Genomic DNA, 26,406 nt, shown 5'->3' on the forward strand with positions numbered 1-26,406 from the left:
AAATAGCCTTGCTCCTGCTAGAAGGAAGAGACTTGTTTGTCTTTTCGGCTTTTCCCGGTTAGGGGTCGCCACAGCGGAACTTCGGTCCGCTAATGATTGGTAGCCGATTTTTATGGTGCCAAGTTGCCAGCCTGACGCCCAACCTTCAACGAAGGTATGCCCATTCATGCATGTCTTTCAGAGGCCACTCGACCGTGGGGAGGACATGCAGACCCCATATAGAAGGCACTCCAGCTGAGAATCGAACAGGAGAACCTCTTGCTGTGAGGCAAGAATGCTACCACTGTACCACCGTGGCAGCTCCTGTAAGGAAGAGACTAAAAACAAATAATGCAGTTTGGCTGTCTAGAAAGAACAGAATGCTAATGCAGGATAGAGAAAAAGCATGAAAAGAAAGGCAAAAATACAAAACGCCACAGTATCTTGAACATTTCAGAATGCTCCACAACTATACTAAAAAGCAAATAAATGAAGACAAAAAAACCCTGTAGTATAATAACCCTAAAAATTTCAGGTCAACTATTAAAGAAATCTTAAATCTAGGCCCAAAAATTCAACCCTAACCCCTTTCCCAATAATGCATTACTCAAAACTGCAATAGAATTCAACTCTTACTTCATGGATAGTATAGCTTCCCTAGCCAAGGATTCCTCAACAACTAATCTCAACCCTGCCCAACAGCTGCATATCACCACATTCAGTTTCACCTTCAAACTTGTGCCCAAATCCTATAGAAAACTACTCTAAAACAATCTCAAGCCATGCTGTACTTCAGCTGAATAGACTTGCCTAGCCTTTCTCAGTCCTTATAACTCAGTCAGCCGAGAAATCACAAATTCCTTCTCTCTCTCTCTCTCTGGAAATAAATTGCACATTATCCCTCTGCACAATAAAGGAAATTCAATAATTAACTTTAGACCTATAGCAGTCTTATCTCCCCTCTCCAAAATGCATGAAAAATGTATTCAAAAACAATTGCTAAACTGTCTCCTACAGGAAGAACTCTGATCCCTCACACAACATGGTTTCCATCCTTCCCGTAGAAATAACATCATACTTCTAACCTTTATAGATACTGTCAGTAAAGCTAGAGATAATGGAAAACCTGTGTCCTTATGTCTAAACTTGTCTAAGGTCTTTGACACAGTTTGTCTCAGCAAACTTCTATGCCACATGTCCTCACTAGGTTTATCAAAGCCCGCCTTTCTATGGTTTAAGCTACTTGTCCGTTTTTTTATGAAAACTTTTTTATGACAATCTAGTCTGGGATTCTTCAAAGCAAGAGCATAGCAATGGACTGACTAATGGTGAATAGACAAAGATCACAAGGTCTGAAGCTAAATCAGTCAAAGTTTAGACAGGAATTACATTTCTGAAGAATGTGCAACATCTGCTTACCTCTGAAGGGTTTCAGTCAGATGCTGGCAAAGTACATGCCATACTAAATATGCATACTGACTTGTTAGATAAAACAATTCCTACAAGAAAGTTGTTTGAGTGTGATACAATATGGAGTTTGCCACAAAAATCAAGCTAGAAGCTTTGAACTATTAATGAGGCTAGTAACACTGCATCAGTGATAAAATGTTACAATATAACCTTGCCATCTGCATTACAAGTAAATGCAAACCAAAAAGTGTTAGGAGTAGCGGCTTACCTACAGGTCATTTAAACACTGGTGATCAACAGGCTTTAGTTAAAAAATTAAATATCGCTGTGAGTTTCACCTCAGTTTGTCGCATCATGTGAACTGATGCAACTATTTTCAAGGGTTTTTGCCCTTTTCTCCACTTTAGTGCAACCGTGGAGTTGGTATATGTAATTTGGGATGGGGTGAAGGTGGAGCTTGCCTATGGGGATGCAGTTTTTGTTCTTTTTTTTAGGTTTTTCAACTCACCATTTTCAATATTTAATTTTCATTACACGGTGAGTCAAAAACAGCTTTGTCTGTATGTACGTATACCAGGAGCAAAGCTACTGTAGAAGGGCAGACCTGTTGACTTTGCATTGAAAGCTTTGACTGTCACGCAGACCACATGTATACAGATAGAAAGGAAAAAGCTTGCCATGATTTTCATCTGTCAAAAAGTTCATGCCTGGGTTTGCGGGAAATATACTAAAGTTGAGCAGGATCATAACCTCCTGCAGAGTATTTTTTAAGAACTTGCATAAAGATGGTGCAAGATTACAGATAATGCTATTAACTTCTGAACAGAAAGATGGGTAATTGGAATACAGAGAAATAAATATGATACATGTTGCTGATATACTCAGTAGATCTTTGCTATGTGAATACAAAGTGGATCTGCTGTAAAAGGAAAGAAGTTTTATGAGTTGCAATATAAATACATGTTATTGCTAAGAAATTACAAGACCAGAAAGCTGTCACAAGGGATGAAGTAGAAATAAAGTTATGCGAAACTATAATGTTAAAATGACCACACATTGTGAAACAATTTCATCTAATAATTAAAGCATATTACAAATTCAGGCAGGAATTATTCAGCATGCAGCCTTTTTGTTTAAAGTGAGAAAATTATCATTCCATCTCAGCTAAGATGCCCAATGCTGCTAAAGCTGCATAAATAACATTTGGAAATGTTGATGTTGAAAAGAGAAAGCCAGAGATTGCTAAATATAACATGTATTTCTCCCAGTGTGACAATGCAGAGCAACAGATGATGCAAAATTGTTATCTTTGCCGCATATACAGGAATCAAAACAGGAAGGAGTTAAACTGGAATGAAATTCCAGCATTGCTGTGGTTAAAGCTGGGAAATGGTTTATTCAAATACAATAAACTCAACATTATGCTCTGTGTTGATTTCTACTCTAAAGGCATTCAGTTTAAAGATACTACAGCTACAATAGTAATGTATGTGCTCACATCTATGTTTGCATTGCATGGTATACCAGAAGAAGTCACATCAGAAAGTGGTCCACAGTTTACATACCAGGAGATCAGGAATGTTTGCAAACTACATGTCCCTGTGGTGAAGAGGGACAAAGGCCTAAGTATGCCCTGGGTGATCTGACATCTCGGGCACTGGAGGGGTTGTGTGGGGAAAGTGGGAATGTGCAGTCAATGCTGACTCTTCTAACCCAGGGGGAGTTAGGCAGCTAACCATGCTGTACAGCTAGCCCCTATCAAAGAGGTAGGGGTACATAAGGAAAGAATGATGAGAGGTGTTTGCGGACCACATGCCACAAAACCAATGGGCAAGTCTGGGGCAGGTGGAAGCTGACAATTATGAAATCTTATTAGAGCAGTGACATGGATAGTGCTCCTCTGTAACCAAAAGGAGGAAGTTAGGTAGGAAAGGAGTGGACCTCACATGTGAATCATAATCCTGCCAGGACCTGACTCATGAGTGATCTGATAAGCTCTCACCAATGTCAAGGAAATAATGGGCAGAAGGAATCTTGTCCTGAATGTGGAATGAATGAACTATCACTCTGGTGGAAGGAATGGATGAGCCAATAGAGTTTTGGGAGAGGGGCCTAAAGGCCAGGACTAGGGTGGGGGTATGAAAAAATAAGTGAATAAATGTTTCCAGTCTCTTGGAATTCAAGCATATTATTTATAACACATTTGAGGCATCCACAGTCTAATCAGCAAGTTGAGAATAGTCCTAAGAAATGTGATGAACAAAGTCAAAAAGACTACTGCTTATCATTATTAGAGTACAAAAATGCACAGTTACAGGACTTTTTCTCTATCAAATTATTGATGCAGAAAAGGTTTACAACAAATGTTCTACATGTAGTACACCCACAGGTGTAGCTGAAGTAGATATGGGTTCCTTCCTACCTGACTCTGGTGACACCCCTTCTTTAGGCCCAACACCCCAAGGTGGCAAGTGATAAAAGATTTTATTCTAGGTGACACTTTAGTTTTAAAGGGCAATAGCACAACAACAAACAAATTACTTCAACAGCGCACCAGTTAGCAGTAAGGCAGAATGAGATATGCATGTAATAAAACCATACATTTACCCCCCTTCCCCAGAACTCAACAGAAAAGATACACACGAAGGCAATATCAATGAGCAGTAAAGCTTTTATAATGCAGCAATACAAACACGGAAAAAAATGCAATGTCATTGAGGGAAAAAAGGGTTATAATACAACAGTACCGATATGAAAAAGATGCAATGTCATTGAGCATTAAAGATTCTTGAAGGCAGCAGTACTAACACGAGAAAAAATGCAATGTCACTGAACAATAAAGATTTATAATGCAACAATACAAATATGAGAAAATGCAATGTAATTTAGCAATAAAGAGTCTTTAAGGCAACAGTACTAACACGAGCAGAATGCAATGTCACTGAACAATAAAGATTTATAATGCAACAATACAAATGTGAGAAAATGCAATGTCATTTAGCAATAAAGTGTCTTTAAGGCAACAGTACTAACACCCTCTATCCCCTAGATCAATCTAAACAGACCAACTATGAGACACTCTATTGTACCCTGTTTACTGGCCAGTGACTGCTTACAGTTCTACTGCCGGCATGATGGGGCCCAAGGTTGGAGCTCATATGGATCCCAGCTATTTGTAATCCAGAAAGCATTTAGGGGGGAGTCCACAATCTTATAAAAGTATAAAAACATGATGGCCAAAAGCCTCTCACTACTCCATCGAGAATATCCCAGTGACCAGGCACCACAGTCCCTCTGACGAGAAAAATAGAAAATCATCTGTCAGAACTCTAGTAGTCATCTGTGACATCTCTGCACTAGGCCCAAGGGAACTCTTTTTTTGCTGAATCATATGCAGGCTGGAGCTACTGGTTTCAGAACTTCTCTCCTGAATCCACAAAATACCATCACCCAGGATTTCAGCAAGAGACAGACACAAACTGCTACCTCACTTCTCTGTCCCAAAACACTAGAAGAAAAAAATCCAGTCATGCTGCAAGGCCCTTTTCCCTTGAGATAGTCTTTTAGTCTTCCCTCCTTCAGCTAGTGTTCCAGTCTCTTCTCTTTCACTTTTGAAATTATCTTTTATATTCCTGAAAAGGAGCTCCACCTTGTGGTATAATGGAAAACTGCAGTCTATAACTTCTACAGTGAAATACAGTGGGAGCTACACTCTGCCATCACTTGAAAATCTTGGGTCCCCCAAGTCAAAGGTAGATTAGGAGCAAAATATTTATAAGCACTAATGCACCATCAGCTGAATAATATTTTTGCATACCTCCCACCAAGGACGATCAACATTATGCTTAACTTGGACTGAGGTATCACCAATGGAGCAGGAGGCATAGGGGTCATGGGCACAGACTCTCCGATGAGCTGTGGTCACAGGTTCCTGTGTACTATGTCCCAGACTGTCATATGTAAGTCTCTGGGAGGCCGAATCAGTCTCTGCAATTTTGATTCGGGAGAGACAACTAAGGATTTTGCTCGGAAGGTTTGTCACTCACTGCACATTTAATGTCCAGTTCTTCAATAGGCATTTTGTTTACTTCTAAGATCTCCTCTTGTATAATTTCACTTTCTTTTTCCATAATGGTATGGCTGTCCTCAGCACTATTTTCTGAAGTTTGCATAGCAGGGCCTCCATCAGTATCAGGTTCTGCAAGAGGTACAGAAACACCACTTAGTCTATTGTCAGGTCTGGGCTGTTCAAAATGAGAAGGAATGAATTCCAGTGCATTTACATTGAGATTACAGCCCATGGGGTCTCAAACATCCTCATCAAAAAGCCCACTGAAACCCCAGTCATCATCACTGTCCTCCTCACTTTCAGCACAAGGAAGCATGGGCTCTTGAATATTGGAGAGGATATTTCCTTTCCACCTTATTCTTCTGGATGGGCTTGAGTTAGGCTTCTGCTGAGCCATTCTGGGTTCTGGATTCATGAGTCTCACTGATTTTGCCAAAGGCATTAAGTTGTTGCGGTGCCAGGTTTTGATAGGTCCTTCTTTCCCCTCAGCGCAAACTTGGTAGACAGGGATATTAGGTAGCTGAGAACAAATTAGGTACATTGCAGACCCCCAGCCATCAGTTAGTTGATGCTATCCTTGTAGACCCAAATTCCTCAAAAGGACTCTGTCCCCTGGTTGCAAATCATGCATCTTCACTTTCTTGTCGCAGTGAGCCTTGTTTCACTGATGTCTTTGTCCTGTTGATTTTTCAGCTAGGTCATAGGCCTGTCTGAGGTTCTTCTTGAGTCTCTCCACATAACTGCCATGAGATTACACTGGTGTATCATCAGCTGTGGCTCCAAAGGTGATGTCAACAGGAATACGAGCTTCACTTCCAAACATTAGGAAGTAAGGCGGGAATCCTGTAGCATCAATTTTAGTACTGTTGTAAGCATGCACCACTGTGGCTGCATGTCTACTCCATTAACTCTTCTTCTCAGTGGATAGTGTCCCCAACATATCTAGTAAAGTTCTGTTGAAACGCTCTGGCTGTGGATCTCCTTGAAGATGATAAGGAGTGGTGCAACTTTTTGAACTCCCAAAAGAGTGAGTAGTTCATGGACAAGCTTGCTCTCAAAATCACATCCTTGGTCAGAGTGTATCCTCTTTGGCAGGACATAGTGTACAAAGAACATCTCAACTAGTAGTTTCGCCACTGTAATAGCGTTCTGATCGTGAGTGGGAAATGCTTGAGCATATCTGGTATAGTGGTGTGTTACCACCAGCACATTACTAATACCACCTTCATCCGGTTCAATGCACAGAAAATATATAGAGACCAATTCCATGGGTCCACTACTTTCCATTTGACCTAATGAGGCAGCTCTGGTTGGCAGAGTCTTTCTCTGAATGCAACGAAGACATGTACGACAATAATCCTCAACATCTTACTTCATGCATGGCCAGTAGAACCTGTCTTGTACCAGACCCATAATTCTGTCATAAGCAAGATGACCATGTTCATCATGCAATGACCGGAGTACTACTTCTCTATACTTCTGAGGAAGCAACAATTGCCACTTTTCATTGCCGAGGGCACTAGGAGATCTCCTATACACTAGTCCATTCTGTATCTGGAATCTGTCCCATTCTTTGGCCAAAAGTCTGGCCAGAGGATGAATGTCTGTGTGAAGCATATCAATTTGTTTCTTCTCTAAAGCAGCTACCACCAGCTGACCCAAGGGGTCTTCTCTTTGATCTCTCCTAAGGTCACTTTACTCAAAGCTGGTAGCGATGAAGCCTGTAAAGTGACCAGATTACAATAAACTTGGGGTATGCTTGCTGCAGACAGACCCAGCTTCTGGGCCAAACATTCAGTGTGTTGATATCAGGTTGCAATCTGACACATAGCTTTCACCCCTGGTGCTGGAATTTCCACCCATTCATTGTCGGGGTGTAAATCTCCATGAGGTCTTCTGGACAGACCATCAGCATCTCCATTTTCATGTTCTGGGTGATATTTCAAACTGAAATTATAGTTGCATAGAGCTGCCATCCATCTGTGTCCAGTAGCATCTAGCTTTGCAGTCGTCTGGATGTATGTCAGAGGATTGTTGTCAGTCTGCACCTCATATTCAGCCCCATAGAAATAGTCATGCAGCTTGTCCACTACCGCCCACTTTAAGACAAGGAATTCCAACTTGTGGACAGGATAGTTTCTTTCTGTGGGGGGATAAACTCCGACTGATAAAAGCCACAGGTCTCAGCTTCTTATCATACTCCTGGTAAAGGACTCCCCCTAAGCCATCCCTGCTAGCATCCACATTTTAAGAGTATGGCTTTGTCGGATCAGCATATGCCAGCACAGGGGCATGTGTGAGGCAACACTTAAGCTGTTCAAATGACTCTTCACACTCAGGAGTCCAGCAACTCTTGATGAGTTCTTTAGAGCCTCTCAGTCCCCTGGGCTTCTTCACAAGGATATCTTCATCTATTTCATCTATTTTCTCATCATTTCAGGACAAATGGCTGAGGGGTCTTGCTATCTTTGAAAATTTTTCCACAAACCTTCTATAGTAACTGCAGAACCCCAGGAAAGATTGCAGTTCTGTGATAGTTTGGGGTCTGGGCCAAGATGTCACAGCTTCAACTTTGCTGGGATCTGTGGATATTCCATTTTCAGACACTACATGTCCCACATAGGTCACTTGAAGGTTGGAAAAACTTGCACTTGTCCAATGACAACTTCAGTCCTTCCTTCTCAATCCTGTCCAATAATTTCATCAGTTTTTCTTTGTGCTCCTCTAGGGCCCTTCCAAAAACAATGAGGTCATCCAGGTAGACTAAGACTTCCAGGATATGCATGTCTCCAACTGTTCTTTCCATGATTCTCTGGAAAGTTGTCAGTGCATTTGATAAACCTTGAGGTAGGTGATAAAACTCAAAAAATCCCAAGGGGGTGATGAAGGCAGTCTTCTCTTTGTCTTCTGGGTGCATAGGGATTTGATAGTATCCACTCCTTAAGTCTAGCACACTGAACCACTTACTGCCCACCAGGCAATTTTGAGCATTTTCAATCCGAGGAGTTGTGTGCTGGTCTGGAATGGTTTGCTGATTCAGAGTATGATAGTCAACACACATGCGGATTGACCCATTCTTTTTCCTGACAACAACAATGGGAGAGGCAGCATAAACATTTCCCAAATGCACTTGTGAACACAGGACAGTGGGAGAACTTCCTTTATTCTTCAACCCCACAGGCAAAGTATCATAAGGATGCTTTAATTTTTCCACAGGCCAAACTTCTGGAACTAGTTCCAGCCCTGGTGGCAAGTCACTTTCTGGATCCATTTCCATCATGAGATGAGAGGAAACTGTTTGTCCACACATCTTGACTTTAGCTCTCAAACAGGTGACCTGACCAGGATGAATTATACACTGTTTCCCAGACAGGGTCCACACATGACCAATTTCATCCTTCTTATCCTTCTCCCTTTGAAGGGCACAAAAAGCTGATCTCAGGAGAGGATGTAATGTTGGGTATTCCTGGGTCAACTGAGGCATCGGCATTCTTCTGACAAAGTCAGTATTTGTCCCTACTAAAATAGATGCAGAATCCTTTCCTTTTGGCCTGGGGAACAGAACAGCCAGTGTTTCAAAGACTTCTGTTGACCCAACTGAAGCAGAAAATTCTAACTTGAGTGAGACATACCCATCATTAGGAAACTTTGTGTCACTTAACCCCCAGATCTCCAAATCTTCTAAGTTTTCAAGTGGCAGATGCTTTAAGTATTTTTGTTAGAAGTCTCTGTACAGAATGGTGATTTGTGCACCAGTATCCAACAGTGCTTACTATATACCCTTTCTATTTTTACTGACATGACAGGGGTCAGTCCCAATAGCCCATCAGGTAGTTTCTGTTGCTGGTGTTGTTCAGCTGCATGGCAGTCAGCATGAGGTTGAGGTACCACCGGGCGACCTCACCATTTCCATGGATAAGACTCTTTCTTAGTAATGCTTTGTGGTCTCAGTTGCTGAGATTTTTGCTGAGATGGCTTTTCAATTCAGTTGTTCACCTCAGATGAGCTAGAAGTGTGCATAGTTGGTAGTCTCTCTCCCCTATTACAAGGGTTAGTGTAGAAAGGAGATCCAGGATGCTGTCTCTTGATGTTATATTTTATGGAGCTCTTTGTAACTGGGCATTCAGCTGGCCTCTTCACTGAGTTGAAGTTTACCTGCATTGCACTAGCCAGTAATAGTTCGTTCACTCTTTTCAAGTTTTCTGCATTAGGACACTGTCACTTTATATGCCCAGCATCCCCACAACGAAAACAAAATCCAATAGGAACTCTGAACATTGGCTGATTCGTTTCCTCCCTGCATCCTTTCGTGGAGGTTCTAGCTGATGTAGTCCTCCCTTCAGCTAAAGTTACCACGGCTTTTTGCAATTCTGCAACTGTCTTGGTGACTTGAGCTATGGTGTCAGTTAGAGAAGACACCTGCACCTGCACCTGCAACTGTGACACCTCTACATCATAGACACCCTGGGCCATGACTCCTGTTTGAGTAGTAAGCACAGCTATAGGCTCCTGCTTGTGTTCACTCACTGCTTTAATTGCTGTTGAACCTTGAGATTTTGCTTCCAACAGGGCCTCCTCTTACCTCACTTCTTTAACCAACTGAAAATAAGTTAGAGTCTCCTCCCTATTTCTCATCCTCAGTTTCCACATAATGGGGTCCATAACTTAAACTCCTTGTAAAATTTGTCCAATCCATACTTGGTCATCTACTTTAGGATCCACCCCCTTCATTAGGATGATCTGGTGGAACATTTTATCTAATATCTTAAAGTAATCAGATAGTTTCTCACCAACCTCTTGGTATGTATGTTCAAACTGATACAGTAGGTCCGCAGCCCTCTCAGTCCTTCCAAAAACATCCTGCAGTACTCCTAAATAGCCCTTGGCCATGCAATCTTGCTTACCCATCCTTAGGTTGCGCATGGTATTCACTGCTAATCCCTTTAGACTTTTCGCTATCTGCTGCTTCTTCTGAGATTTTTGGATATCCCACTCCTCTAGGGCTTGTGAAGAATGATCCATCCAAGATTCAAAATCTTCCTCTCCCTGAGGTGTGGGTTGTTTTCCAGAAAAGAAAAGCAATTTGCGGTAGCCAAACTCAGTGAATGGCTGTGCAGGCTGGAAGCATTTTTCTACAAGACTTCACAAAGCATTCAAAACTTCAGGCCCTATAGTATTTATGGGCAGTGAAGCTGCAGCTTCTGGTGTAAGGTTCTGACCTACTTGGATAACTTCCACAGGTATTTCCTTGGTTGCTGGGTTAGTGCACTTCTCAGGGATTACCACACAGACTGCACTCTCACCTGAAATTTGTACACTCGACGGTATGTGCTCATATACTAAAGGACTTTTCCATTTAATAAGGCCAATGTGCTCTGTTCAGTAGTGTCCATAGTGCTGTCTAATAAAAATCCAAGCCCTACAACTGGTAAGGAACCTGTGACTTGATGTATTTGCATATCAGTCCATGTGACCCCTGGCAATGCTAGAACTAAGCAGTGCTCTGACTAAGCATTGTGCTGTTTGCACCACTTAGTAGCTGCTTCTGGGTTCATCTTGCTGCTGGAGTTGCTTTCCACGCATACAGGGCAGTACAGGCAATCCCAGACAAGCCCCCAAATGTAGTGCACCCATAGGTGTAGCTGAAGTAGATATGGGTTCCTTCCTACCTGACTCTGGTGACACCCCATCTATAGATCCAACACCATAAAGTGGCAAGTGATAACAGATTTTATTCTAGGTGACACTTTAGTTTTAAAGGGCAATAGCACAACAACAAAGAAATTATTTCAACAGTGCACCAGTTAGCAGTAAGGCAGAGTGAGATATGCATGTAATATAACCATACATTTACCCCCTTCCCCAGAACTCAACAGAAAAGATCTTGATATTCAAACATGCACACAAAGGCAATATCAATGAGCAGTAAAGCTTTTATAATGCAGCAATACAAACACAGAAAAAATGCAATGTCATTGAGGGAAAAAAGGGTTATAATACAATAGTACAGATACGAAAAAATACAACGTCATTGAGCAGTAAAGATCCTTGAAGGCTGCAATACTAACACGAGAAAAATGCAATGTCACTGAACAATAAAGATTCATAATGCAACAATACAAATATGAGAAAATGCAATGTCATTTAGCAATAAAGTGTCTTTAAGGCAACAGTACTAACACCCTCTATCCCCTAGATCAATCTAAATAGACCAACTATGAGACACTCTATTGTACCCTGTTCACTGGCCAGTGACTACTTGCAGTCCTACTGCCGACATAATGGGTCCCAAGGTTGGAGCTCATATGGATCCCAGCTATTTGTAATCCAGAAAGTGTTTAGGGGGAATCCACAATCTTATAAAAGTATAAAAAAATGACGGCCAAAAGTCTCTCACCACTCTGTCGAGAATATCCCAATGACCAGGCATCGCAGTTCATCCGACGAGAAAAATGGAAAATCAGCCGCCAGAACTCTGGTAGTCATCTATGGCATCTCTGCACTAGGCCCAAGGGAACTCCTTTTCTTGCTGAATCATATGCAGGCATGAAACTACTGGTTTCAGAACTTCATTCCTGAATCCACAAAATACCATCACCCAGGATTTCAACAAGAGACAGACACAAACTGCTACCTCACTTCGCTGTCCCAAAACACTAGAAGAAAAAAAATTCAGTCATGCTGCAAGGCCCTTTTCCCTTCAGCCAGTCTTTCAGTCTTCCCTCCTTCAGCTAGTGTTCCAGTCTCCTCTCTTTCACTTTCGAAATTGTCTTTTACATTCCTGAAAAGGAGCTCCACCTTGTTGTATAATGGAAAATTGTAGTCTATTACTTCTACAATGAAATACAGTGGGAGCTACATACTGTTATGTTCAGTTCATGCAATTTCATTCCTGTCCCTAAGAACATGCTCACACACATCCACAGATAGTAATTCACAGACCTACAACCACATCTTTGTTAAACTTATCTGCTCCCTAAATACTCCAATAGGAATAAATGGATAACAGCTGTATTTTAAGGCAGCCACATTTTCTTCCAGCAGTGAAATCTTATGTTGCTTAGGGAGTCTCTGAATTGCTCCTCAGCATAAATCAGAAACTGTTGGCATTTCTGGGAGAGATCGCATGGTGAATTATTGTTAGCTGCTTCTCTGTTCTGCCAGATTATCATGCAGCTCTGTCCATGAGACCACCCTCCAAAATGATGTCCCTGATAAAAGAAAACATCAGTAGTATGGTGGTCTAAAAATCAGAAAAGCTTACTGCAACAGGGAAAATGAACATGTTAAGTCTTTCCTCTAGTGGCAAGCCTTTATGAATCCATGCCCATGTGTTCACAGCTCCTCATTTATGTGATACATGTCATATCAAAGCCTATGTCTTCACAGCTCCTCGGTTATGTGATACCTGTAATATCACAGCTCATGTCTTCACAGCTCCACAGTTATGTGATACCTGTCATATCACAGCTCATGTCTTCTCAGCTCCTCGGTAATGAGATAAATCATCACGCAGCTTCACTACTTCCTGTCATGATGCTTAATTATGAAATGTTATCAAGTCTTTTATTTTGTGGGTATGGACAAATCTACAAGATACTACTACTACCTGTCTTAATTTGGTGAGTGCAGGTTCTTAGGCATAGTTTTCAATATGCTCACCTTAAGCTGCCATACAGAAATGTCCTTTCAGTATACCATAATTGTGATAGTTGTAATTTTTTCATGCCTAAAAAAAATATTTTGCCATGAAAAGAAAATCATTTTATTTGCTCCACGGAAATCACATTTCATTCCTGATATTTCAGTTCCTATTATCCTGAGGGAGAGAAGTAACACAAAAGTACTGCAGATTGAGCTGCTGAAAATCACTCTGATTATGATTATGCATGTATTTATTTATTTATTTATTTGTGCTTGTTTACTGGGATGGTCCACCTGGCCAAAATGAGCCCATTTTCAGTGGAGGCCTGGGAAGCCACAAAAATGAACAAAAGCATCAAATCAAATACATAGATACACATATGAATGCAGTACACGTATACATCAGTCGAAATATAACATACATAAATCATGTGAATACAGCTGTAGAAACATCAGTTTAAACTATGTACAGGAAGTAGTTTCTCCTAATGATTATGGGAGTATAGGAGTTGTAATCAGGGACATTGTGAGGTTACTATATAGAGGAAGGATGTTAGTAGGAGTTGATACAGATCCTCTATCCCCTAGGTATGTGACACTGTTTGGTATAGTTGGGTATATGTTTGATGATTGACTGTCAGAGTATGTTGTACACTTTTGCCTAGGAGAAATTATAAGCTTTCATGAAGCAGAGCTGAAAAGAAAATCAGTTGAAGTTATAGGCTAATGCTAAGAAAGGCAAATTGATAGGGGACTTAAGAGAGAGATTAATACAGAGGACTATTTCATGAGATGTCAGGTATTGTCAAGTACTGGGAAGTACAGGTTAAGAGAAGAGGTATTGTTTCAGGGATTATTTAAAGATGGCTGGGTTGCTGGTAGTCCTGAGAGAGGGTGTGAGGGTATTCCTTAGTATGGAGATAGTGAAGGAGTAGAGCATCTGACCAGCAGAAATATTAGGCTTTTCAATGTTCAGGTGCATTTGACTTTTAGACTGAAGTGGTCGATTTGAATGGTATTGAGTGAGTAGGGAAGAAAGGGCAGGGCAGTTTGATGGTTTGAATATGAGTTTGTGTGCAGTGATTAGCTGTAGATATGTCAGATAGTGTGGGAGTTCTAGACAGTTTAGTAGGTGTAATGAGGCACAATGGTGGGATGAATACTTTGCATTGGTCACAATTTTTGCAATCTTATTATAGCAAGAGTCAAGTTTGGATTTAAGGGAAGACTGGATATTGGTGAAAAGAGGAGCCCTGTATAGTAGGGAGGGTAGTAGAAAGGAAGTGGCCAAGGCTAGTTTAGTGGGGAGGTTGACAACGTACTTGTTCCTGTTGAGTGTGCCAGGTTTTTGGTGTTTTTAATGGATGTTACTGTGAATATGGAGGTCGAAGGTCAGGTTTTCATCTCTGATGACTCCTAGTAGTTTTGTGTTTGGGACAACCTCAATGATAGTGTTGTTCTGGGAGAAGATTGAGAATATGTCCTTGTTCAGAAGGGTATTTTTAGGGGTAAATAACATGAATTTATTTTTATTTGGGTTTAGGGCTAGGTGATTTTTGTTCATCCAAGTTTCAGTGGCAATGAGGGCAGATTAGGTGAGTTGCTGCAGTTGTGAAGCTGAGTTGGTGGTACAGATAATGGTTGAGTCATCAGTGTATTGGATGACCCCACCTTAAATGAGGGTAGAGTGAAAGTTGTTAATAAAGATACTGAACAACAGGCGCTCTAGTATAGATCCTTAAGGCATGCCTGTGGTTATATTGAGGAATGGGGAGAAAGACAGCTGACATTTAGTTGATTGTTACTGATCAGTGAGATAGTTAGAGAACCATTTTAAGGTAGAACGATCAATAAGTTAGACAGTTTTGTGAGAAGAAGGGGGTGGGGGATAGTATCAAAGACCTTAGAGAGATATAATAAGAGAGAAGAGACCATTTTGCCCACATCTTGGCATGGTCAAATGTGTCGAAGAAGGATAGAAGAGCTGTAGTAGTACTGTGACCTGACCTAAAGCCATGTTGGAAGGGAGAGAGGATTTGTTTGTTTAACATGGGATTTAGAAGTTGTGTGTGGATGCATTTTTCCAAGATCTTGTAGACGGGTGAGAGAACAGCGATAGGATGAAAATTAGCATTTATTCTTACTGTTTCTGTTTTGTAATTCAATCCAGATCATTACTGTACCTCTTCATTCTTAGTGCATCATTTATGCATTATAACAAGTGTATTACTAATCATTGTGCACACATATCACTAAGACTTTATTAATCTAACAAAACTATAACTTACTTTTCATCAAAAATCCATTTCACCAAGCCACTAAACAGTAAAAAAAGAAGTTTTTCCTTTTCCAGTCACACTAACAAAAAATAGATACCACAAACTCGCTGATGTAATTTGCCTGAATAGGGGTACTATTAGGGAAAGGGTGTTTAGTACAATAAAGTATGAAGTTGGTGTAGATTTAAAATTAGTACACATGCCCCCCTCCACCACCTTACATGTGTGCTAATTCCATCCCTTATCTCTAACCCCATCCCTATGCATTAAGATACTTAGCACCCTTTCCCCTAACAGTACCAGTACAGACCACACACAGACATACACACACAGACATGCTCACACACACACACACAAGCACACACACACACACACACACACACACACACACACACACACACACACACACACACACACACACACACACACACACACACACATCACTCAGGTATCTTGTTGCTTGTGCATGACATGACTCTTTCCTGAGGTTTGTCAAAAGGCTTTTATACTGTAAATCATAACATTCTGTGCCAATATCCTACCATATGTAGCCATACAAGGATAAGGCCCTGAATAGGATTCCTTCCATAGCTCTGTGCCATAGAAGGATAAGGCCCTGAGTAGGACTGATACCATAGCTCTGTTGCTATGGAAGGACGAGGCCCTGAGTAGGATTCCTACCATAGCTCTGTGCCATAGAAGGATAAGGCCCTGAGTAGGATTCCTACCATAGCTCTGTGCCATAGAAGGATAAGGCCCTGAGTAGGATTCCTACCATAGCTCTGTGCCATAGAATGATAAGGCCCTGAGTAGGATTCCTACCATAGCTCTGTTGCCATAAAAGGATAAGGCTCTAAGTAGGATTCCTTCCACATCTCTGTTGACATAGAAGGATAAGGCCCAGAGTAGGTTTCCTACCATAGCTCTGTTGCCATACAAGGATAATGCCCTGAGTAGGATTCCTACCATAGCTCTGTTGCCATAGCAGGATAAGGCCCTGAGTATGATTCCTACCACAGCTCTGTTGCCATAGAAGGATAAAGCTCTGAGTAGGATTCTTACCATAGCTCTGTTGCCATAGAAGGATAAGGCCCTGAGTAGGATTCCTACCATAGCTCTGTGCCATAAAAGGATAAGGCCCTGAGTAGGATTCCTACCATAGCTTTGTTGCCATAGAAGGATAAGGCCCTGAGTAGGATTCCTACCATAGCTCTGTTGCCATAAAAGGATTAGGCCCTGAGTATGATTCATTCTACTTGAGTTAGACTAGCTGCTTGTGTGCCTGTTGAATATGGTATGGGACAGAATAGGTAAAAGCCTGCTTGGCTGTGTTTGGGTGAGGGAAGGGACATGTGCTTGAGGTCTACTTTTCATGTTGGCATCTCTAGTGGAGAATAGGAATCATATGTGGGTATCTAAATACAGGGAAGGACAATGACAATTGATCATAATGTCATTTCTTTGTATACCAATGAGTATATATAAGAGAGGTATAAAGAAAAAAAATGATCCTTCCCATAGAGGATTACAACATATCCAGTCCTCTTGCCCCCCACCCCATGCCTCAGGGAACAAATGAGCTATACACTTTTGCCTTGTGTTGACAAAAGAATCAAAAGAGCAGCTAGAGAACAATCTCAATTGTCATAGACAGAATAGAGAAAAAAATGCAAACTGTGGACTAATTAAGAAATCAGTGTGCTGGTACTTTAGTTTCCTTGAATAAAGATTCCAGCTCTGTAGTACTATTTCCCTGCAACAGCGAGTTGTTTAAGAGTCTCATGAGGATTTGTCTTTGGCCAACTCAATTTTACTACAGTTCTCATTGATTATTTTCTTTCTGTGATATGGTCAAAGTTTCTAGATTATTGTCCTCCATCATTAGTGTCTTTGTTGTCACCTCCAAATGCCAGCATAATTTCTCATCATTCCACAACTGGTTAGATATAGCTGGCCTGATGGCAAAAATTAAGAAATGCAATGCCCAGCAAGGGTAAGAACTCCCTCATCAATCTAAACAAGTGACTCAGGGGGTAATCAAATCTACTAAAGGCAAATTTTAAGTAAAATATTAACTTCTCAGGCTATATTTTAGTAGCATATATCTGTTTTAAGTTGTGTTTTTATTCTTCTTTTTTTGAATGTTTGACATTACAAAACTTCAATCATATGGTCTCGACCATATGAGTTCGATGTTTTGTACTTTCAGCCAATCAACATAGACCCACTATAGCACATCTTAGCAAAGCTCTATGTGTGTATGGTAACACATATGTGCAAGATTCTGGCTCAGTTTCTAGTAAATGGGATAGTGTGAGAACCAGAAGTCAGGTGACCAGATATATGTGATGTCATTCTATAATCCAGCCCTGAAATGATGTTTTAATACTAGATGAGACAGAAGACAGTCTGTTTTTGCAACATGACAAAGAAGGACCACTCACCCCTTTCATCTTGCCTTGCTTTAGTAAGTAACCAGAGAATAGTAATTCTTAAGAGCAGTCAGGAAATTATATGAGTTATAGTTAAGTACTGTTTTTCTGTATCTGTATGAATCTATTCATCTGTATTATTTTTAATATTTTATTTATTTTATTTATTTATCTTTTTATTTATTTATTTATTGGCATTAGTTTACTGGGAAAGTCCACTGGGCCAAGAAGAACCAATTTTCAGTGGAGACCTGGGGTGAAAATCTCCACAAAGGTAGTTAGTATAACAATTACATAATATTGGAACAGTTTGTATTAACAAGAAGCATAGTCATAACAGGCATTATATATGCAATAAAGTACATTATGAAAATGTAGGTGGTACAGAGAAATAATGCAAAAACACAAGGCATTGAAGTAAATCCAAGGAAGATATTCTAGTACACGCTGATGTTAGTGTACACTCCAGAGTAGACTCTATTGTGAGTGTGGAAGTGATTAACATAGGTAGAATTAGAATAACTACCTAAAGGTATATGTATTAGAAGTAGGGAGAGATTAGTACTAGGAATGATGAGTGTGAAGTAGTAAAATGAGTCAAGTTTTAGAGGAAGGAAGTAGAGGAAAAAAGGTGATATGATGTTGGGAAGATGTGTCAAGTCTTAGGAAGGTGGAACTTAGAGCATCTACAGTTCCAGAGGGTGGACAGATGCTGTTTCAGAGCTGTTTTGAAGGAAGAAATGTTATTGATAGTCCTAATAGCTGATGGGAGTGCATTCCATAGTTTGGCGATAGAGAAGGAGTAGAGCATTTGACCTGCTGTGATTCAAACACTTGTGTTTATTGTAAATAGATATTTAGTATTTTCATGTTATTTTATTATTTATTATTAAATATATTAAACTTTTCACTGTGTCTGGTCTTTTAGAGAATATTTTAACCTTTGAGAGTACTTCTATTTATTTGATGATACTGTGGATGTTTCTGAAAGTCATGCTGCATTGGTCAAATACTACCATTTGTATTAGTATTAATTTTACTAAGTATAATTGGATACCCTGGTAAGAGCCTTGGAGTAGCTGGCTTTGGAGTGTTTTGTTGGCAGTATCTAGCTTATAGTCTGGGCAGAGGGGACATAGCTTATAAATCTGTACCAGACTTTCCCAGTTGTGTGTGTGTGAGTGTGTGTGTGTGTGTGTGTGTGTGTGTGTGTGTGTGTGTGTGTGTGTGTGTGTGTGTGTGTGTGTGTGTGTGTGTGTGTGTAAATCAAATCTCAAAGAGTGTGTGTATCAGCTACTTGTAGTCATGGAGAAGGACTTAGTTTGGAACACTTGGTGGCTGAGGACTCAACTCTGGAGCTGTAGTCAGTGTAAAGTTTTATTTGGAGCCTGGTGAGAGAGAGGGAAATCCAGCCCCAGGAAGTGGGTGCATTCCCTGTGTGTTGTTAATGGAAATTGTGCTTGATGCATAGAGCTGCATCTGGAAATGCTGTGTGTATCTATCTTTGTTCCAAGTGAACGTCCCTTACCAGTGTCAGTGGTGAGGACTGAGGCTACATGATTACTGGCCCAGAGCAGGGATGTCACATTTTTGGTGAGCAGTGGTGCGGATATTAATTGAACTTTTGTAGCCTGTAGGTAGTTGTCACTGAAGGTGTGTGTGTGTTCTCAGCAGCCACAGGGTAAACATACAGAATTTCATTTTCACAACAGTTTTATTTATTTATTGTTAGTTTAGTTTAGTCAGGAAAGCAGGCAAAGATATCAGCAGAGGCTTATGACAAGCCAACAAAGAACCAGTTGGCCAAGGTGTGTGAAGCCAAAGGACTGGTGCATGCCAACCTGACGAAAGAGGAAATTATTTCAGCCTTAGTTACACCTGTAGCCCAGACCAGCAACCAGGAAGATAACCAGTCTGGTAATGGGGATTTGCAGCCCTCAGGAACAGGACAATTCACCTTTTCCTCAGAGGACTTAAAAATCCATCTGGAGTTAAAGAGACTTGAACTTGATGCCAAACATCTGGAATTAAAATCAGCAGAGAGATTGTGGCAGGCAAAACAGATGGAATTAGAATCAGCAGAGAGAGAGAGACTGTGGCATTTGGAGGCCAAAGAAAATGACAGACTGTGGCATTTTGAAGCTGAGGAAAATGGAAAGCAAGGTCAACATGACAGGGAGATGCTGACTCTTCGTCAGGGTCATGGAGGTAATGGGGAAGGGAATAACAAACCCCAGAAGCAATGAAGGTCATTAAATTCCTTCCACAGTTTACAGAGGGTAGTAATTTTGATAGTTTTATTCATAATGTTGAAACAGTATGTAAACAGTATAAAGTTGACCAAGGGCTCTGGGTACAGTTCCTGACCCCCTTACTCCATGGTAAAACTGTAACTGCTGTTTCTAAATTGCCTGATACTGATTGTTTAACTATGATAAAGTTAAACAATGTTTATTATAATGTTTTAAGTTAACACCTGAAGTTTACAGAAAATAAAAGTTTTGTGAGCATAGACACAAGGCAGATGAAAGTGTATGCGATTATATTGCTGAGTTAAGCACTTATTTTCATAGGTGGGTGAGTGGGTGTCAGGTCACCACTTCTGAAAGGCCCGCAGGCCTTTTGGTGAGGGAACATGCCCTTAGCACCTTGCCTGAAAACATGAGAATCTGGATGGCAGACCAGGAGTGTGTCACTTGTTTGGTCAGGATAAAACAGACAAAGATTTGTGGGTTCAATTCAAGCAGCTTTATTACTCAGGCATGATGTTTTTTAACTTACATTTAAATAAACTTATAAACAGACTGACTACCACACTCATACATGTTAACACTCTTGCTGTTCTCTCAAAATGGCACTGCTGGGTGCATGTGCTCACTATTTACATGCACATGCTTACATCTGGACAGGCTTGTTAAAGGTACATGCACACACTCTGATCTATAGAGTGTAACTCTGCAGATGAGCTGAGGAGAAAAAGGGATCTCTACTTAGCAAGCAGGGCATCACTGCACAAGAAGGGGATACCCAGTGCTGCACATGGATATAAGGTAAGCCATGGTGGGCAGCCTAAACCACTCCAACAGAGTCCACCAGTAACAGGGAAAGCCACTAGTTCAAGTACACGGCCAGGATCAAGGGCTAGATGTTCTAAATGTAACCATCGGGGTCATGTAGCATACATATGTCCACAGAAGCAATGTGGGAAACAAACAGTGGGGGAGAAATAACAGTATGCCAGTGGTAAGTTGTCTGGAGACAACAGGGGTACCAGACTATCACCGGAGTTTATATCCTATCTTAGTGGATGGACAACAGGCCATTGGTAAGACAGGCACATCCTCTGACATCACCATTGTGAACCCTGCAGTGGTTAAAAAGGTACAGTACTTGCTTGGGCAGTCCACTTCACTCAGAGCTTTAGGAAGGATCCAATTCCAAATGCCTTTGGCCAGGGTTCACCTTGACTGGGAAGGTAGAAATGGAAACAAGCAAGCAGGTGTGTTTGAGGATATCCCTGAAGATGTCCTGATAGTGAATTATTTTGATGATACAGTACCTTGAGTGTATACAGTTACATGGAGACAGACATGTGGGGCTGGTAGCCTGGGGAAGACCCAGACTGACCTCACACCTGAAGCCAGGGCTGGTGAGGTGGCTATTTCAAGAAGGGAGCTACCCTGTAGCAGTGAGCCTGAAAGCTGCTGGTAGGTACTGATGTTCCCTTGGACAAAGTGACTGCAAGGGCAAAGGTGAGTGATAGTACCCAGGCTGACAGTGAGGAACCACTGTCAGAAGATAGCAGACTTCCTGTGGAAGGGGAGCTGGGAAGGTTCACGAAGATAGAGTTGAGACAGGCTCAGCTCTTGGGCTGTACACTTAGAGGCTTGAGGGAGGTAACTAGGAGGCACCTGATTCTCAAGGAAAGGGGGAGTCTGTATAATGGAACAAAGGGTTACTATATAGAGAGTGGACCCCTGAGGGAAGGCTAGAGTGTGAGGTAATACAGCAATTGGTAGTGCACAGAGCTTACTATCTGGCACTTCTAACCAAACACCATGACATTCCTTTTCAGGTCATATGGGCATAAAGCATACCAGGAGACATGTTATGCAGAACTTTTATTGGCCTGGGATTGGAAGGGGAGTTACAGGGTATTACAGTACTTGTAAGCAGTGACAAAAGTAGGCAAGGCAGGAGACAAGATCAAAGCTCCTTTGATGCCTTTGCCTGTGTTTGAGGAGCCATTTCAGAGGGTAATTATGGATATTGTGTGAGAACCCCAAGTTCCACAGGGAAAAAGTATATCCTGGTGGTAATAGATTATGGTACTAGATACCCCAAGATGGTGGCTCTGTCCTCTATCAAGGTAGAAAAGGAGGGGGTGGTAAATGCTTTGCTAGAGATTTTTAGCATGGTAGGTTTCCTGAGAGAACTACTGACTGACAGAGGTGCCAGTTTCATGTCAGACCTGCTGGCATGTCTGTGGGAATGCTGTGGGTTGAAGCACCAAAAGACCACCCCCTACAAACCCCAGACTAATGGACTTGTGCAGAGATTAAACTCTACACTAAAGACCATGCTACAGGCATTTATAGACCAGTTTAAGAGAGAGTGGGACAAATATTTGCCCCATCTGCTATTTTCATACAGAGAGGTACCCTATGAATCCACACAGTTTTCATCCTTTGAGTTGTATGAGCATAGGGTGAGAGAGGCCTTTAGATTTGATTCATGATGAATGGGAGGGTGAATGTAAATTCCACAAGGAGTCTGTTATGGCATATGCCCTAAACCTCAGGACAAGGCTTAGGGAGCTCATGGTCTTGGCCCCGGACAACCTGGCAGGAGCCCACCAGCAAAAATGTCCGGTATGAATGCTGGAGACTGAGAGTATGCTGTGGGACAGCAGGTTATGGTTCTAATTCCTGTCAGACACAATAAACTGCAGGCCGCTTGGAAGAGACCCTTCAAAGTGGTAAGGAATGTCAGTGATGTTAACTACATGATAAACCTGCTAGGCAGGTGGCAGGGGCATACATTGTACCATGCTAACATGATGAAGCCTTATCATGATAGGGAAGACCTTGCCCTGAGTAATTGAAGGGTGACAGGAGGAGTCTGAGGGGGGTCTATGGGTACATCGAGCCAGACAGCAAAATGGCAAGTTACTAAGGTGGAGCGTTGGGTTGCAGGCATATGACATGACAGTGCAGCACTATACTGGAGTCAGCAGTGCCAGGGCAGATGGGCTCTCAAGACAGGATATAGGTTATTGTGTTCTCAGACAGGCTTATGTCCCTCAAGCCACATTTCTCAAGAGTCACTTGAAAAACTACCTTGATGCGCAAAGTGGCAAGCGATGTAATGATGTGAGGCATTGCCAGCTATGCCAGGAGAGGTAAGGCAGTGGATGTGTAACATATGCCAGCACAGCTAGCTGGAGTTGTGTAAAGAATTATATGTTATTTGTTTATCAAACTGATTTGTACAGGTGCTTCTATTGAAAATGTATTTTTAAGGCTGCTTCTGTTAAAAATGTACCAATGGTGGCTCCTGCTGGACAGAAAAGAAATACACCTGTATGTTAGACTGTAGCAACAAAAGTTGAAACAGACTGAGATAAATGAAACAAAATCCACGTCAGCAGAACCAGCAGCAAAAAGTCCAATATTAAGTGTTTTATTAACATCCACTTTTCGTTCAAGAAAACTGAACTTCTTCAGACAAACATCAAAAGGTAACAAATGTAAAAAAACTCCTTAAATACACAATTAACAACACATGATACATTTGAATGGACCAACCAACTGATTAAAACTCGTTGACATCAATGTATGGGAAAAAGCTGATCTCAAAGCTTCTTAAAGAGCTACTACATACAAAAGTCAGATCTTTACAGATTGTGTTTTGAAGTCAAACAACTAACCAAAATGAAATAAAAAAATTGTCAATGAAAATGTGTCTAAACATAAAATGTTTAAAACCAAGAAAAAACTTAATAAATGGAACCAATTTAATAACTTAAAATAAAAAGTAAAACATAAAAAATAGTAAGTCATAAATGAAAAATAGAAATAAAAAATAAAAAATAATAATAAAATTACCTCTGCATACAAGTTTCAAAATGCAAGCTAAACTTACTCTGTCATTAAGACCAGGAGGTCTGTATGAACAGAGTTTCAGCTGCCAAATCACTTCTAGGCGCTCTAATAATAGTTGAAAAGGACCCCCCCTGATGTCAAAGGGAACCTGTCCTAACACCCTAAAAGTAAAACTGTGCTGACGGTGGTCATTAACATGTTTCGCCAAAGTGTTTTCACACTTATTTTTCCTAATACAATATAAATGCTCATAGATTCTTTCGTTAAAACCTCTGTCAGTCTTGCCCACATAAAATGCTGGGCAAGACTGGCAGCAAGCTAAATAAACAACCAATCGAGATTTACAGTTGAATCTACCAACAGTGGAAAAAGAAGACCCAGCAATTTAAAATCTCGAACCAGTGGCAATGTACCTGCACATGTTGCAACTCTCACATTTGAAAGTGCCCTCTACTCTGACACGAGTGTCCTTTTTTGTTTCTAATATCCGTTTGAGGTTATCACCCCTCCTGTATATAAAACTAGGCAAAGTACCAAGCCTGGCTTGTAAGGCATCGTCACAACAGAAAATACTCCAGTTCTTGACAAACACCTCCTTAATTAAGTGAATCTCAGCACTGTAATTAGTGATGAAAGAAATAGAAGTGTCTACTTTCTTGTTGTCTACAAAGACTTCAGGCATAACTGGAGGTGAATGTTCTAGTGGACAACTTGTGAACAAACTGCTTTGTAAAATAGGTTTATAAACCCCCACATACCTTTTAGTCTGTACCTCAGTAACCAGGTCGTGAATAAACTTGTCTGGGTAACCTCTGTGTAGAAACAATCCCTTAATAAACTCACATTCTTCTAAAAAGGGTTCATCGTCTGTTACCATTCGAGCAGCGCGCACAAGTTGCCCCTTGACTACCCCTCTTTTTTGGTGTCCAGGGTGGGCACTAGTAGGACAGGTTCCCTTTGACATTGTGGGGGGGGTCCTTTTCAACTATTATTTGTTACCTTTTGATGTTTGTCTGAAGAAGTTCAGTTTTCTTGAACGAAAAGTGGATGTTAATAAAACACTTAATATTGGACTTTTTGCTGCTGGTTCTGCTGACGTGTATGTTAGACTGTATTGTAACTGTTGAAATTAATAAATTGTAACAGAGGATACTGGAAGCGAAGAGGTTAGTCTTAATCCAGCTAACTTTGAAAAAGTAGTCTGAAATTAAATTACTTGGTTTAGGCCATAAAGATTGTATCTTACAGTTCTGATTGCAGCCAGAGACTAAATTTCTGTGAAAACCAGGACTAGGAATCCTGCTGTATTGTCATTAGGGGTGAACTAATTGCTACCCGGGAAGGGTGGACGTTTTTGAAATTTTTTTTAGCTTCCAGATGCTAAAACACATCTTAGCAAAGCTCTATGTGTCTGCATGCTAACACATATATGCAAGATTCTGGCTCAGTTCCTAGTAAATGGGGTAGTATAGGAACCAGGAGTCAATTGAGCAGATATATGTGATGTCATTCTGTAATCCAGTACTGAAATGATGTTTTAATACTAGATGAGACAGAAGTCTCAGGTTAGTTTGTTTTTGAAACCTGACAACGAAGGATCACTCACCCACTTCATCTTGCCTTGCTTTAGTAAGTAACCAGGGAATAGTAATTCTTTAGATCAATCTAGAAAATATAGTGAGATTAGTTAGGTACTGTTTTTGTGTATTTGTATGACTCTATCCATCTGTGTTATTTTTAATATTTCCTGTAATTAAAATTCTGGTGTTTATTGTAAATAGATATTTCAGATTTTCATGTTCTTTTATTATTTATTATTAAATATATTTAAACTTTTCATTGTGGCTGGTCTTTTAGAGAATATTTTAAACTTTGAGAGTACTTACATTTATTTCTTGACACTGTGGCAACTTCTGAAAGCCTTACTGCATTGATCAAACACTACCATTTGTATCAGTATTAATTTTACTAAGTATAATTGAATACCCTGGTAAGATCCTTAGAGTATCTGGCTTTGGAGCTGGCAAATCTGTACCAGCCTTTCCCAGATGTGTGTGTGTGTGTGTGTGTGTGTGTGTGTGTGTGTGTGTGTGTGTGTGTGTGTGTGTGTGTGTGTGTGTGTATGTGTGTGTGTCAGCTACTTGCACCAGGGACACAGAGCACTGGTTTAACAGAGAGTGGTGGAGGACTTGGCTTGGAGCACATGGCTGAAGACTCAACTCTACAGCTGTGGTCAGGGTGTAGTCATATTTGGGACCTGGTGAGAGAGAGGGAAACCCATCCCAGGAAGGGAATGTGTTCCCTGTGTGCTCTTAAGGGAAAATGTGCTTGGTGCTGAGAGCTGCAACTGGAAATGTTGTGTGTATCTATCTTTGTTCCAAGTGAACATCCCTCATCAGTGTCAGTTGTGAGGATTGAGGCTCCTTGATTACTTGCCCAGAGCAAGGATGTCACAGACCTAAACAACATGTCTTAAGCAGACCACCTCA

Source organism: Protopterus annectens, chromosome 13.part0 (genome assembly GCF_019279795.1).
Source record: "Protopterus annectens isolate FY-2018-M chromosome 13.part0, PAN1.0, whole genome shotgun sequence".
In the NCBI taxonomy this organism is placed as follows: Eukaryota; Metazoa; Chordata; order Ceratodontiformes; family Protopteridae; genus Protopterus; species Protopterus annectens.